The 16,196-nt window shown below is 37.2% G+C and overlaps 1 protein-coding gene across 1 annotated transcript in view; it reads right to left on the bottom strand.

Annotated features, from left to right (window-relative positions):
* The window catches only part of zfhx3 (zinc finger homeobox 3), a 222,154-nt gene that overhangs the window by 180,587 nt on the left and 25,371 nt on the right, over window positions 1-16,196 (bottom strand). The gene's annotated exons all lie outside the window — the stretch shown is intronic.

The following is a 16,196-nucleotide window of genomic DNA, read 5'->3' as shown; positions in this document are numbered from 1 at the left end:
AATCATTATTGTACCATTTGTTGGAGAATATAAAAACACAGTCTGGAGTCACACCCTTTGGACCAAAAATGTGATTAAGATACAAACTGACTGAGACAGTTCTCCCCATTCCACCCATCATATCTAAATGTCTAAGGTCTGCTGGCGCTCCACTAAAGGCCAAAGGCGGCTGTCGAAAGGAGCACACCATTATTGTACCAGTAAATGTCAGTACAGCCCCATCTAATTGTGCCATTACTAATTCATGTTTATTAATGCTGTGATGTATGATGGCTCCACAGACAGACTGAGTTTGTCTGTGCTTGTCATGTAGAGCTTACTGTTTGCTGGTGACGGCTGCAGGGAGAGTAACTGTTGGGCTGGGTGGTGGGTGTGGGGTAGAGGGAGCATGAGAGCAGCAGTGCCAAGTGGTGTGTGACTCAAGCATGAAGGCAGTTGACTGATGTTGCCGGTGCCTTTTGCTGGCCTAGTGCCAGGGTCTCCAGGTCCCCAGGTCCCTTGTGTCCCAGCCGCTCAGTACCCTAGAGCCTCTAGGCAGGAACAACAGTTATTGTTTTCATTGCCGACCAATTAGCAACACTTACGCCTTATTTAGTCATGCTCTAATGTGGGCTAATTAGCTCACATTAGTGCTTGACGACATTAGAGCATCACCTTGTCCCTCACACCAACACCAGGCGTCATCTGGGGAAGAGCGGGGGAATGTGAGGGAAGAGGAGGAGGTGGAAACGGTGGGAACATGAGGGGAGGTGGGGCTGAGCTGGAAGGATTACAAGAGCACCAACCCAGCTCTGTGGATCAGCACTTTTTAAGAGATCTTCAGGGGCCTGTTGGCTGAACACATAGCAGGAGAAAAGGGCAAATACAGCCCAGTTACACTTTTATAGAATGCTTTGTGGAAAAACACCCCAGACACACACCTTGGTCTGGCAGCTCGGTTTGTCATATGGCTCAGGGGGCTCCACTGGCCTATCACATGACCGTTGCAATGACCTTAAAGGGCAGCTTCCTCAACAAGCTCCGGCCACTCCCACTGGCTGAACTGTTCAGTGCAAAATACAGCTCGGGTCACTGCATAATGTGATGCATCAAGCCTTCAGGGTGGATATTAAAGCAAAAAAAAAAAAAAAAACATCATCAACATAGAGCAGAAACCAGGCCAGAAAGATGCAAGCGGACAAGCAGGATATAAAACTGTACTGTGATTTGAGGAATATGAAACTAAATGATTATGCTGTGTTATTAATAAGGTACTATATCAGAATTACCTTTATTATGAGCTTCCAGTGAAGTGAAGAAACAGAATTAAAGCTATGCTTATTCTAACGATCAAAGAATCATTTTATAAAAGCTAAAGCAATGCATAGTGTTACAACTGTAGCTCAGTGAGAACATGTGAGAAGATAAAGGTCAAAGATAGGTTCAACTTCATTTCAGCATCCTATACATATGTATAAACAAAACCCATCAATCTTTTCTGGTTGGAGGGGTATAAAAAAAATTTGAATCCTTAAATATTAAAAACAGAATGAGAAAATATATACACCATATGTCTGATCTGGAAACACAGACACACACACGCACGCACGCGCACCCCCCACGCACCCACGCACACACACACACACAAAAACCCACTGATGCAAGGGATCCCAGGCATAATTTTTTGTGCTTAGCATTTGACTGGTGGCTACACTCCAATCATTGCAGCGGTGGGTCTCCTCATCATCTACAACTGCTAAGCAAAGGCGGGGTTATAAATGAAATATCACTTTCCATTTTATCTCCGGGGGGCAAAGGGATGCTCTGAGCCAATCAGAACCTTACGAGCCAACCCCTGACCTTTTTCATCTCAATATGACTACCATTATCTTGCTGAAAATTAGACACATCTCACTATTGTTCACTACCAATAGGGGGGACAGTAGTGGAGGTTATTTAAAGATAAATGCTTAAGTGCTCATGATCCATGCAGTAATCACACACCAGCGTTCGCGGTAGAATGTAGCATGCGGTCTGATTGGATGAGGTAGATGTGCACCACAACAAGGCTTTGTTGTGATGCTTTAATGGTGAATGTTTAGCATGTAAGTAGCTCTTTATTTGGCTGGTAAACCCATCTGGCAGGAAGGTTTCTGAGAACAATTTTGCATCACGATGAGCAATTAAAAAAACAGCTTAAATGCTCAATTTAAGCTCACTTTAGAAAGGAAACTCAGGTAGTTATACAACCTTGATTTCACTGGTCTCCATAGGCAACTGGTTCACTGCTGGCTCACTTATAAAAATGAGCAATGAGAGAGATAATGTCCTCCGAGTAACAAAGGCATTAGGTGACAAACATGAATAGAACTCTGAAAAGCTGAAATTACATGACAACATGAGACTTGTGGATGTAAAAAAAATAGTTGAGTATTAGGCTTTTTATAATCTCCAGTGGTAGAAAAAACTTTTTAACCTTGTTTATGTTGATGCTTTGAATGGCCAATGGAATGTGTACCAGCCAAGTGAAATACTCAATTTGGTTTTTATGGAGGCTTGTGGATCTGTGATTTCTAAAGTATACATTTGTGCATATAGTCAAAGTTAAATGAAATAACATCCCCTTTAAATTCAATGATTTCATATCATTGTAACAATAAAGTTTATGAATTGAAATGCTAGAAACGATGCCCAATATACCTTTTCTTTACAATGATTGTATAAATTTACAAAGAGTGTTTCAGGATTCTTATACAGTATGCTTTACATATGGAAATTTACCATGGACTATTATCCTAAAGAAAGATATAAAGCTGTGGGTGAAATATGTATAAAATAATCTCATAAAATTATTCACTGCAGTCAAGCTTCTATAGTCTATTGGTAAATGTTTTGGGAAACAATGTAGTTTCCCAAAAAAATAGCCTACATAATAATGATTTTCTGATTACAAATTTGCTATGACCATTAAGTATTTTTCTGTCATTTTTGATATTTTAATCAGATGTATCAATACATATAGTAATAAGAAAGAGTACGTTTATCCTCAGAAGCGGGCTTGACATCATGCTTGTATCTAACACTGACTTTAAGAAAAGTCAGTTCTGATTTCATCAGTAAAATATTTTTTTTTTATTATTTTATCAAATATTTGTGGATTTGCAATTGAGCCCAAAATTATTCATACTCATGCTAGATTTAGGTTTTAAGTAATATTTTTATTTCAACTGGAAGTAATTCTAACAATTTGTTTGATATATCCCGGCAAGAGCCCTGACTGAATTTGACAGAAGACGTGTAGGGAGTTTTAGGGTAATAGCAAAAAGGTTTTCCGATCTAAAATACTGAGAACTCATAACCTAAACTATAGTGTGGATGTACCATTGAAGACATGCTAAAAGCTGGTTAACAATTATAAGAATAGTAAAATTGCTGTGATGAAAAATATCAACTAATTATTGAGAAAATTGTGAATATATTTTGAAATGTCATTTTTTTTTTATCAAATGTAAATAAAACAGCTTTTTTTCAAAAGTCACTTTTGCATTGTTTTACTGGAAATGGCAAAGTCATTTCCATGAAACCTGCCTGTCTCATTTCCAGTGGCAAAGTTCTTGGCTGAATGAATATAATTTTACATCTAAATTTGTCAGAGATATGAATATTTTTAGCTTAAATTATAAATGTAGGCTGACTTTTTTCTACATTTTTTTTTTCTGTCGTAAATTGGCGATTTCTGCTCTCAGGATAACTATGCCTTTCACCTTCCATCTGCTGTCATGTTCCTTCTACTGAAAATATCACTCCTGTCTGTACCACATAAGTCCTTAGGGAGCCTTATTATTTCAAGAGCTTGGTTTAAAACTACATGTTGTCAGTTAAACTACAGACTCACCAAGTTTATTTGGCAAGGTCCTGCGCACTGCCCAAACGTGTCTAACTTATTTCATCCATCTCTGTGGGCGTGAACATAATGAATGCATCTTCATATACACCTTTAGAATCAGCTGCAGGTTTACAAGTAATTGTTAAGGTTCTCAAGACCTAATTTGCATCAATGCATGCATAATGCTCAAGAGGGTCACAGGATAGTTCTTTTTCAAATGTTATATTTCCATGATTGGTTCATTCTCTCCATTTCCTGTTCATTGTGTGCAAGCAACCTCTATTGTCTGTGGGTAGATTCTGCTCAGCCCTCAGAGGGGCCATCCCCAGGGAATGCCGCATCTTTTATTAATCAGGGCCGCTGCACCACAGTCCTGCTTATCTAATTTAGCAGCCTGCCTTGATACAACTATGTTGGACTTGGTGTAGGAAGAACGGGACAGAGGTGTGGGGGTGCAGCAGGGTGTGGATAGAATGGGGGTTGGGGTGCTACCTTTGGATTTTCCGTATTGTGGCAGGGATGCTGGGGGTAAGGGGTGGTGGGGGTGTACCGAAGGGAGGTAGTGACTTATCAGACACCTCGTCACCAAGTTTTAGGACTGAATCACAATACAGCAAATTATCTTCTGCTGACAAGAAAAAATGAGCACGGCCCCCATACAACAAAAATAGGATTGTCAGGAAGAGGTGACACATTGATTGCTTAGTATGCGCATCTAGAAAGCTGGGGTTCAGAGGCGTCCTTCCTATATATATGTAGAAGAGGCTCAGCAGTGCACAGCACAGCCATAACGGGGAATGAGAAATTGAAATGCCATGTTAGATTGGAGTCTCTTCCTCGAGCCAATCTTTCTAGTCTAGCCAAGGCTGGCCTATATTAGTCCACTATATCATAGTACAAACCTTTGACTTTTAGTAAATAAACCTAAACCTCCAAAACATAAAACAATTTGATGCTAGGCGATAGTATAATCTACTTGAACATGATTCGGTGTGCTGTATGAATTATAATATTTTTAAGCTCAGAATTTTTCTTTTCTGGCTGATCCTCCTCCCCTTTCTCCTCTCATGTGTGTCATGGCTCAGATGAATCAGTGTCACCGGTGTTGAGAGCACTTACTGTCAACCCTTGCGCCCCAGGCTACAGCACTGATGGACACAAACTATAAAATATCAGCCCCCTGGGGACACATCGCTCAAGCACTGCCCCACAGCCCCGAGGGGGTGGGATCTGGTCAGTGTGTATGTATTTTGGTGAGGGTGTTGAGGAAGCAATATGCCAATGTGTTTGTCTGTTTTTCTGATGTGATCGCCTAATTATGACCTAAATGGGTGTAATCGTTTGGATGCTTTCCCGCATCGTTTCTGTGACAGAGTTAAAAGCACAGTGAATGAAGAGGAAATAATTTACAGTGTACAGAGTAAAGCTAGCATGTTGTTTTATCATTGTTCTGTTTATCTGACTGGATAAATGCAATTTAAAATTCAAGAAATAGCACAGTTACTTGTTTTGTGTATCACAGAAAAAGAGAAACCCTCATTTCAACTAAAGTCCTACAACCACTCAAAAAATGTGAGGCAACTGTATGGAAAAGTCACCAAAGAGTCAATAAAATTGGCTGTATCAGCTGATAAGTGGTAAAAATATCCTTCCCCAAGAAAAAAAAACAACTAAGATTTAAACTAAATGACATGAGAGGAAAATCAGAAATAGTAAAATAAAAATGTTTGTCTTCCTCAGGTCACCTGGGCAACTGATTCCTTTTTCTTTACAACTCTGCAAGTTTATATCTGTCAGTGTGAAATTCAGTCGTGTGCTTAGCCGCATTTATATGAAATACTGTCCCTTGCAGAAGGATTCACACGACAGATTTTTTTTTTTTTTGCATTTCGGCACATCACAAGAGGAAGGAAATACAACTAGAAAGTTGAGGAGAAATTCTACATAGTTGTCTACATTTTTGTAAATAAAATCTGAAAAATATGATGTGAATTTGTATTCATAACTCATGAGTCAACACTTTGTAGAATCACCTTTTACTGCATTTATAGAAAAGTGTTTTGGGATATGTCTGCCGGTTTGTGTCAGAGATAAACTTTAAAATAACTGATGTTCATTTAGGTTATAGGAAGAGCATGTGTAAAAATCTAATCCAAGTGTTGCTACAAATTCCCCCGTTTCTTTAGGTCTGAACTTTGACCGGGCTACTCAAGCAAAATAATATTCTTTAATCTAAGTAATTTATTGTACAACTTACTTTGCGTTTACAGTCAATGTCTTGCTGAACCTGGGCAAACCTTTACTCAGATCCAAAGTGTTTCACAGCCTCTAACAGGATTTAATCCACATCCCTCTCCCTGATAAACTCAGGTGTAGATCTTTGCAGCTCCAACATGAGCTCCTTGGCTGCATCTGTAATTATGTTATTTTATCTTTTTATTTTAAACTTTATTTTGCCTGGTAAGTGACTGAGAACAAATCACAATTTTCAAAAACGACCTAGCCTGGAAGTATCAAAAGATTGCACAGCAGATCATAAAGCAGAAAACATAATAAATTAAATAATTACAAAAAGACACATAAGCAAATTCATATTAACTAAGCATACAACATATATAAGAAAAAGCAGGTACAATGATCACATACTGTGGATTAATTATGACTAAACTTTTGAGGCCTTCACCGAACATCTGTGCTCATTAAAACATTAAATAACAGGCAGGTAGACAAGTTAGGTGATTTCTGAAACCATTTAGCTGCACTGGATATTATTTAAGGGAAATCAGAAAAAAAAGCATCCCCCACTTTACATAAATCAATTTGTAAAAGTTACAGGAAATTTGTATCCATTTTCTTCCACGTCAAAATCAAGCTCTACTTTTTAAAAATGTTTAAGTGGTATGAATATTTAAAAAAAAAAAAAAATGCTGATGAAACTAACAGTTTTAACACAATTTTCGGTTTCATGAGATTGAACATTTAAGATAAAAGGAAACCAAAATTCATCTCTTAACATGTCTTTGACCTATCTTTTAATACTGACTATTCATTTATACCACCTCTGTGGCTGCTTCATTCAACTAACAACATTAATAAGGCTCCTATAAGATTCAAGGACAAGATTATAATAGAGAAAATGAAACAAGGAACTGAATAGTAAACTGGAGACTGGTGGTGCTTAAGCTCACTAGAGTGAATACTCTAGTGGTCTTAAGCACCATGAAAGCTTTTCAGATGAGAAAAGAAAAAAAATCAAATGGAAACCAAAAAAATAAATAAATAAATTACAGCAAAAATGTGTGGCTACAGTTGCATGTTTCACAAAATAACTTCCCAGGCAGACTTATAATGGTTGAATCCTGTGGTTTAACATGAAAATGTTATGATCAAACATAGATATCAATTCCAGGAAAGTAAATTACCTAAGAGAATATGAAATATCTTTATAATTAAAGGTTAATGGGTAAGAATAATCCATCTCCCCTTTAAATGTGATTGTTAAGTGATTTATACCAGCTAGACTACGGCCAACCTTGCATTTTCAGTATCAGTTTCTTGATATATTTCAATGTGAAATGCATCAACGGTTCACTGGATTTGGATAACATTGACCTTTAGCTTCTTAGAGTAAACCAGAAACTTCTCTTATTTGATCTTAAAGTAAATCCTAATGCATAGAGGAAAAAGAAGAAAACGTAATGAGAGATGTAATGCACAGATTCCAGATGTTAACCCAGGCAGGCTTATTAAATTTTAGCTTCAGGAACGAGAGATGGGGGGGCTGCTTTAAACAAGAAAATGAGAAAGGAGCTGCAGACCCCTGCGACAGTCACTTCAACCGAGCTGTAGTCCGCTGGGCTGCCACGTAGTAAAACTCATTCATAATTTGTGATGAGCTTAATGCCTTATCCACTTCATGATTATGTGATATTCTTCACCTCTGCCGCAGTCAATGAGGCCAAGAGTTGGCAGCACAAATAGGTGGCCTGCAAGTTCAGCTTAAGGACGAGCAGGAGTGAAGACACAGGGACATGAGTTAAATAAGTCAATATTTGTAGAAATATTCACAGTATGAACAGGTAGGATATAATATTGCAATTAAATAGCTAAGATGTAAGATTGTCTTTCAACTTATTAATTTAATTATTTCCCTTATTGTGTCTGATGTAAACATTTTTGCTTCACTTTACCAAATTCCTCCCCTTGGACTAATGAGGCTCAGTCACCACAGAGAACAGTTTGCCCTGTGATACTGATCGCAACACTTGTTAAGGAAAGCATGTCATCCTGGTTTCATTGAGGATTATGTCCACTGGGGAGATCATGAGAGAACCCCCTTAGACTCATTTCCAGCAAAGTGCTTCGCTCTGCTCTTATGACTGTTCTCAGTGTTATGAATAAGTAAATAACAACATTTTTCCAGTCGTTTAATCTCTGAGTACTGCAATTAGTAAGTCTGTAGTTTGCGCTGCCTTTTTTCTGCCCTTATTATTGTTATTGAAATGTCATGCTCTTATTTAGCTCAAGGATGAATAATAAATAAGCTATAATTAATGCCTTGAATGAGCTGACGGCTTGGCTTGGTCAATGGTAAAGAGGGACCCCGTCATCTTCTAGCCCTCCCAGCCCCCCTTTTTCTCTCTATCCCCTTCTTCTCTTTCTCTCTCTCTTTAATTGGATCTTGTAATTAGTTTCTCTGATGGATCTGGGAGGTCTCAGGCATCCTCACAGTGTTCATTAGTGTTCTTGGAGGCGGGTTTAGCTCTTAAAAAGCTCTCCCTGCTCCCTCGCTCACATGTCATAACACTGGATATGAACCTGCCCAAATACAACCTGCAGCGTTTAGTTTGGTTCAGAATGCCTTGAGATCACAAAATAAACCAGAGGAGCTCCATTTCAATGCTGGAAATAAGATCATTCTTGTGCAATGATTATGTAATTTTTAATGATTTTTTAATTATTACTAAAATATGAATTAAAACCATATTAGATTTCAAGCAGTAATACATTAAATTAAATCAAATGTATTTACAGAAAGCAAAAAGGCCTTTGAAAAGTAAATAAATGCAGGTAGCCATGATATAAAGTCTAAGGTAAAATGTCCTTTAGCTAGTTACTTGAAATCCAACCAACCTCTGTAAATTTCTATTTTGAGACATACACACGTTCAACACACACTCTCCAATAAACACACATGTGCACACGCACACAATGATCAGGTCTATAATAAACCCCCACCGCCACCTTCTCTGACACCCCCCAACAGTTTCCCTCCTTTTCTCCCCCACCCTCCACTGGCCAGGCAACACTAGACATCTCTCCCTAATCAGCAGCCTTGTCTCGCTCCGAGTGGTTGCCATAGTAATATGCCGGCTGGTCGACATGGCAACCGCTCTGAGGTCCACTATTAAATGAAGAAGAGTGGAGGGAGGGACAGGGAGAATGGAGCCGGGATGAGACAGACAGACAGACAGACAGACAGACAGACAGAGAGAGAGGAAGAACAGGAAAGACAGCAATACACAGGAAAGGATTGTCCAAGACAGGAGGAAGGGGTATCAGGGTAGAGTAGAGGTGGTGGGGTGTTATAGAAAAATAAAAAAAAGGTGGGGGTGGGAGTGTGGAGAAGGGCATAAAGAATGACTACAAGAGCAAAAGAAAGGAGACAAGGGGTTCTGCTTTACGTACCTATTACATTATCTGATATGAAAAGTCTCTGATCTGCATTACAACAATATCTTTAACTCGGCGCATAACCACATATTGTACTTTTAATGCTGTGTAAAAATTACCCACATGGAAAATGCATGGTAAAACTCGTCAAAATCTAGGTAAAGCATCATAAACTGATGATTACAGGGGTATTTCCTATATAATTGCTAGCTGGCTCAATGTTAGATGAAGTCAATGTATTTATGTTTACAGTTATAGAATAAAATACTTTAGTAATTAAACCCTTTGTAAATAATTGAGAATCATGTACTTTTGAATTCATTAAGTTTTTCACAAACTTTTGCATAGTAACCTCATCTTTGTTTTATTAAGAAATGACCATCTCGAATCTGGTGTACAGTCTACATATACACCTAATTCCAGAGTGACAGATGTCAGTGATTTTGTTTTGCACCTGTTCCTGAATTCCTTTTGATTAGGGTATTTCTTTTTTAGATCCTGTAGCTTCTTTTGTGTTGTCAGAGAGGTTAGATAAATTTAATCTCTTCATTTTAGAGATCTGATGAGAATCACTTCAAGGTTTGATTAATCACAGTTAATTATTTGAAAACAGGAATGGTTCACTTTTTCTCACTTCCTTCGATAACCAAAAACATTGTTTCAAAAACCTTCTGCTTTATTTACGCATATTATCTTTCTCTGAGAATATTTGTTTGATTACATGAAACATGTACATGAGTGTAACAAAAATGGCAGAACAAACTAAATCTTTGAAAGTTTTAAATTTTTACATGCTCATTAAGAGTTAAAAGACATAGGGTTACAAGTATTTTTGCATTTATGTACAGTATTTTTAAGGTGTATGAAGTTATTCACAAATGTTTTCTGTTTGGATATCATGTTTGTTGAGTAGAAAGGATGTGCTGTTGGGACCCAGCCATGAAGAACTGAATTATGTACAGGGAACAAAGAGACTGGTATAAAAACTCTGAATCCCAGAATGCACTGTAATAACACACTTTCAGTTTAAAAAAGAAGAGGAGGGGTTTCACTGTGACATCATGTTTTACCAAAACCTACCCTTGAAGGAAGTCTGTCACTTTACTGTAGGGGACTGCAGTGACGAGACACAGTCATGTGAGACGCCATCTTTTCTGGGGGAGAACAAAGGTTCTGCATCTTTAAAGTAACCCTGGATCCAAAGTCAATATTCAGTTTAGCATTTGGGCTGCTGCATGCTGGCCAAAGAATAAATGCTGACCCAGGCTTATCTGAAAACATGCAGACGGAATCTAAATAATCATAAAGACCCCAAAAGAAACACTGCCTCTGATTCTGCCAACACACCAGTGCTACTTCCACCATCCTGAGAGAGAAGGCAACTCCACACACAATGCCCTGCCGCTGCAGCTGTTTATTCCTCCAACTGGTCTTGCCACCACTGTCTTGCTCCAAGCCAAGGACTTTCCCAGACACCAGACACAACATAAAATCAACTGGTCTCCACCACTGTGCTGCAAAGGCTTGCAACTGGTCACAGTGTTCATTGGCACTTCCACTGTCCATAAGAATGACTAAAGTAAGACGTGTGTCTGGGCAGAGATAAATTAGTTTAGGATAAAATGACATAAATATAGGTTTTTTTCATTGCTGATGCTTAAAACTGTTCCAAGCTGGAGCTTAAAGGCCTTACAGGAAGCCAAAGCTGAGTTTATCAGAGATTTAAGTCATTCAAATTTCCTTCTAATTAGCAATTTGAGCACTGACCGTCTTATAACATTAACTTGTTCCATTTTAGGGCTATTTTTCCTTTTCTCTCAATTCACTAACTACATAATATATGTCTACATATTCCTTAAAGCATGCTAAATTGTTATCTCAGCTTAGCATTTAGCTAAGCTACCATAGCTTAGCTAAGTGCTACCATAGCTTAGCTAAGTGATAAGCTATAGTAGTTATCATTGATTCTGTTTACAAAGTATTTTTCTCAGTTCATGTAATGATCAGCCATAGAAAACTGCTAAACAGGTAACATTATTATTAAAAATATGGATAGGACTATAGAACAACTTTTTCACTATGGCAAAATTTGCCATGCTTCTTTTGTAATGTATTTCATTCCTATCACACCTGCCTACATATCCATCTTTTTCTCACCTCTTTTCTAAATGCACCTAACCTTTTATATAAACTGGTGCTTTTCTGCCCATTTTTTCTCCTTTTTCTTGGTAAATTGATTTTTCTCTATTTGGTTCTTCTATAAGTCTCATTTTTTTAAAGAATAAAATGCCATTCCATCAAGATGCCACCACATCAATGACACAAAATAGCATTCGCTGCCTTGTGTGTGAAATTCCTCCATGAACTGAAACCCTCTCTTTTTCCCCGGAGCGCCTTATGAAAGCTAGCTAATTGCATGTCCACATTGTACCGTCAGTCCCTGCTTCCCCAGAGCACCATTCAGAGGCAATTAAAGTGAGCTTAAACAGAGTAAGAAAGTGCGTCATCCTCTTAATGCAATTAAGGAAGTGTGCACACAAACATGCAGTGATGGTGCGTAACACAAAAACAGAAATACATAGAGAGAACAAAGCACAGAAAAGCAAGCGGAAAAGGTCGATTTATTAGGCAAAGCAACCCTTTTACTTAGTTGCATCACATGTCATATTCAGAGCATCTTAGATATGGTGTTCAAAGTTTGTGATAGAGTGTTTTCTCTCTAATGTAGCCGTCAACTTCATTTCTGTACACAGCTTTAGTACCTGTTTAAAGGTAAACAAACTGTAATTGTCTAATTGCTTTCCTGGCAATTCTACCTCCCAAGAAAAATGTTGGTGGTGTAAATTTTTTTCAGTTGAACAGACAGCAGTGCACAAGATAAATGTGTCCAGTGTTAAAAAAAAAAAATTGAGAATGTGAATTCAGTGTTATCACCTCAGAAAAGCTGAAAGAAAACAGTTTGAAATAAAATTGAACATCTTTTATGGTAAGCAATCAGAGACTTGAAATTCGGGTAAGACTGTCATTGACAACATTCTGTAAAATCCCATAAAATATAGTTTTCCTTGCACTTCCCTAACCTCACTATATTCCTCTATAACCTCTGAGGACATTTATTCAATGGGGAAAAATCCCATGTTTATATGGGGTATATACTGTATATGATGTGACACAGAGGCCATTTTTTAGCCATTACCTAGCATGAAAAGGATCCACCTTTACTTTGCTGCAACCGACAGGATGGCCAGTTGGATCTGGCATGAAATAAAGGATGAATATATGGAAAAGTATCTCATGATTACTGTAAAATATGGCAAAGAATCTATAAAGTTATGAGCCAGTTTCTCTTTGAAAGACCCTGGGATAATTGTTGGAGTGTGCAGCATCAATAACTCTGTGAAAAAGTGAGACACTTTAAAGAAGAATCTGATGGTCTACATCAGAAAGCAAAAAATTATTTAGTACCAAGTATCTAAACTCTGTAATGAACCTTCTTTAATGATCAACTTAGTCACAGGAACTAAATCCAAGAAAATCTGTGGGTTGAGCTGAAGGTAATAGTGCATGGAAAAAATAGTGTGGAAAAATGACAAAAACTTCTTCTTTTGTGTGATATTTTTTTAACACCACTAAATAAATTTGCTCAATTTAAAAGTTAGTTTCATTTATTTAAAGGGGATTTGACACATATTCACCAGGAGTCCCAATAAAAGTGGCCAGCACTGCATTTAGCAAAAATATAGGAGGTTAAAAACACTCTCAAGACTCAAGAGTCCATTCAGTTCTACATAAACTTTTGAAAAGATAAAGGGAGTTCAGGGAAAGTCCAAGGATGAAGAGCCCCAACTGTTGTATGGTCCAAAGCCCAAAACTAAGTGGTGATGAGCCTGTTTTAGAAAACTTTTTTCAAGTAATATACATTTAACCAGTGCATCCACGAATATAAGTAAACAATAAATCATTAAGGAAAAAAGCAATTATAAATTGCACAAAGAAAACTGCACATTTTTTGTGCTCAAACTCATGTGAAAAAGACAGAAATATTGGACAGGGTTCTCTGATCAAAAGAGTTATATTTTTTTAATTATTATTTTAAGGAAAATTGGCCACAGTTTCTATTGTTTTAATCAAGGCTGCTAAAGCAAGCTTGTAGCATGTGCTCATGGACTTGGCCATCACTGATGTACTTTCACTTTCAGTAAAAATGTGTGCTGTATTGTGAAGAGTTCAGTCAGGCAACAATAGCCATAGAATGCTGAGCAACTAATTTGTGAAAAAGAGATATAGTTTTCCTTATACGAGTGTGTCTGTTCTGTTAAAGGTGGAAGTAAACCACCAAATTTCAGATTTCAGTGTTTTTCTTTTTTCATTTTTGCCATTTAGAAAACACTCCAGGGTTCCTCTTTTTTTAAACACATTTTATTTATGTGTTACTGAGACAAGTAAGAAAGGCTACAAAAGGTAAGTGATAGCTATGGTTTTCTTTAGATTAAGAAATTCATCCTGAATTTGTAATTGCAGCAAATTTGAAGTAATAACACCACATCTTAGGATCATAAGTCTACTATTAAATAAGCCCATTTTCAATTTCTTTTGTAGTTGGAAAGACTTTAATGTGGTAAGCAATAAACTTGTTGAACTGATTAAGTCCACTGAATGATGAAATTAAGAAATGAAAATGTTTTATTATAACAAAGCAAACTTAAACCAGCTTTGAATGTGAAAAAATAGGACATGTAAAGTGAGTTTGCTTTTTTGTATTTTAGCATGAATTATACCACCTGCACACACCATGGTGGTAGAAAAACTCTTGAAAATGCCATATTATAGTCCCTCCTGTGAAGATTTAGGATTTTTCTTCAAAAACATCAACACATATTTTTCTCACCTAAATACTTTGTGAAGTTTCTCTTCAATACAATCAGTTTTTTCTTTGCAAGAAAGACTTAGTTAGCTAAAAGAGCCAGCTTTATGAATAAATAAAGAAAGCTGCATAAATTGACACTGCAGTGTTGGGTTTCATGTGTCTGAAAAATACACCCCTACATTACACAATTCTAATTAACCCACACTGACAAGAGCCTATGCTCACATTCATAACTGTGCTCACACAGGTCACAAGCAGTAGTTTATACACAGTGCTGTCTTTTGTCAGGCATGAAGGCTCCATAATTACTATTGATCTGTCATTACAATGTTTAACTCACAAATTGAATTCCTCCAAGTTTCTTGTCAAGTTTAGTGCTTTAAGTGAAAAAATATCCAGCAACAAATCGAGCTCGTCTGACCAGTTTGTAGTCCACAGATGACAAAGCAGCCATTGAAATCTGTGTTTTAAATTTAAGTTTGCAGCGCTTCTTAAATTCTCAGAACTACCTTGCTCTACAAGATCAAAAGAGAAAATTAGCCTTCTTACACAGAAAGGATATGCCAAAATGGTGCCAAACATTGTGGAAACCATTAACATTTGTTCTTTTACAGATGCTAAATATTATTTTATTGTCTGGCTTCTTTGTCCAAACATCTCTAGGTAGTCTTATGAGCATATATGAATACAAAAGCAAAAACTTTGAAAGTACAGATGATTGCAATTCTATCAAAATATGATACAGAAGCAACTTACTGAAAAACCTGGTGAAATAATTAAAACCAAAGCAGTTGTTACAACCCAAACATTAGTTCTGCTCAAAGATTTAATTTTCCTTTGTCCACCAAATCATTACAAACCCACTGAACTTCACTCTGGTGCAGAACACTCTTATATGAATGGTATTTGATTTTGGTATAGTGAAGTAAACTCCTCAATATTTTTCAGCAAACTGTTCATTGTGACTACAACCACCACACAGAGGGAGATTTGGATATAAAATTATTTTAAGTTGAAACATGTGATAATAGCGAGAAAAGATATAACAAATATCTCCAGGAAAAATGATCATATTTATAATCAATAAATGTTGAATATGCTACCAGTCCTTTTTGGATTTAAAAACCCCTTTTTTAGTGTATGTCAGATGATTATTTATGTTTTATAAATGGTTCTTATATTTTTACTAGTTTGCGGGTTCCTCCACTGTCCTGTTTAGATTTGATCAAGCTGATGTTGGGAGGTTCTGTTTCCAGGTGAAAAATGGGACTTGTCTGTAAAATTATGTAGGTGTGTACAATGAGAGTGTGAGAGTCATATTCTATGTTTTCTGCAGAAAAATATTGCAACGGTAAAAGCAATGTTACTTCATCTGCCGGTGATCACAAAGTCAGGTACATGTACTGAGAGATGCCTAAAAACCTATTTCCATCTCAGGTTACTTACACAAATGCAAAACAAGCTGAATACACTGCCAAAAAATGAAAAGTACGTAACCAACATTTGACACTTTGAATATTTGAAATAACAACCTTTCTGTAAAACATTACCATAAATGAATGGTGGAGTATCATTCAAGCATCGGTGAAAATGTGTGCAAAATGTGGAGATGGATGGTTTTGGCCTATTACCAAATATGCCAGTCTCAGTGGCAAATGGACAGTTCCAGAACAAGAATACGGCATCTACAAACTATTCATAGCCACCTCACAATGACTGGACTGCAGAGGGGGCTTCGGCATGCCTGTTATTCGGCATGTGCGGTCACCATCACAACCAATTCTGTCACCA

Source organism: Xiphophorus maculatus, chromosome 4, assembly GCF_002775205.1.
Source record: "Xiphophorus maculatus strain JP 163 A chromosome 4, X_maculatus-5.0-male, whole genome shotgun sequence".
Lineage (NCBI taxonomy): Eukaryota > Metazoa > Chordata > Actinopteri > Cyprinodontiformes > Poeciliidae > Xiphophorus > Xiphophorus maculatus.
This window is presented reverse-complemented; position numbering and strand designations above follow the sequence as displayed.